General features: G+C 29.8%; 1 pseudogene; it reads right to left on the minus strand.

The window, feature by feature from the left end:
• Window positions 1-288: 288 nt before the first annotated feature.
• LOC122104638 lies at window positions 289-388 on the minus strand (annotated as a pseudogene).
• Window positions 389-772: the final 384 nt, after the last annotated feature.

Raw genomic sequence — 772 nt, forward strand, 5'->3', positions numbered from 1 at the left:
GTACATTAATAAATGTGTACTGTAAGATTGCATTCCATATATAAAGTTAAAGATTCCTTTTTTTTTCTAGGTCCTTATACTAGTATATTTCTTTGGGATAAAATGAGAATTTAACTAATTTCAAAAGTTTTGTAAAGGTTATGCTATGTAAAGGCATTTCTGAGGTGAAGATTTAATACACTGATATGAAACTAACCTTTAATTCTAGGACTTACATGTATTGTTACTCTTGTAATTATGTAATCAACTTTTTAACAACTGCTTTTCATTTCTTGCATCTGAAGAATGAAAAATATGGAATACTATACAAATTTTCATTTCATCCTTGTGCAAGTGCCATGTTAATCTCTGTATTGTTTTAATTTGTGTAGACGTGCTGCTGAAGCATGTAGTATCCTCTAAATTTAAGTAGTTAATGATGCAATCTTCATATAGGCTTATATCTTTACGTGCCTATTTGTAACAAGGAAACCTTATTGTTCCTAACAATACTATTGATCGATTTTTCCTAAAATTGTGTATATAGTGGAAAAATTATATTGTTTCGTCGATTGCTCACATTTGCAATTTTTTGTCACTGACTATTTTAAATCTTTTTTCATTTTAGATTTGATCATACTTTGAAGCATTTATAGCTAGGTCCAAAAGTGATGGCTTTTTCAAGTACTTATTTGTCCAACTGAGTTAGCTTTGTGGAGCTAATGGATCCAAAGTAAACCTTGCTTAAGAGCTACTTCTAAACTTCTCCAGCTTAAAATTTCCCAAATGAGGT

Source organism: Dipodomys spectabilis, unplaced genomic scaffold (genome assembly GCF_019054845.1).
Source record: "Dipodomys spectabilis isolate Male_0828 unplaced genomic scaffold, ASM1905484v1 ptg000029l, whole genome shotgun sequence".
In the NCBI taxonomy this organism is placed as follows: Eukaryota; Metazoa; Chordata; class Mammalia; order Rodentia; family Heteromyidae; genus Dipodomys; species Dipodomys spectabilis.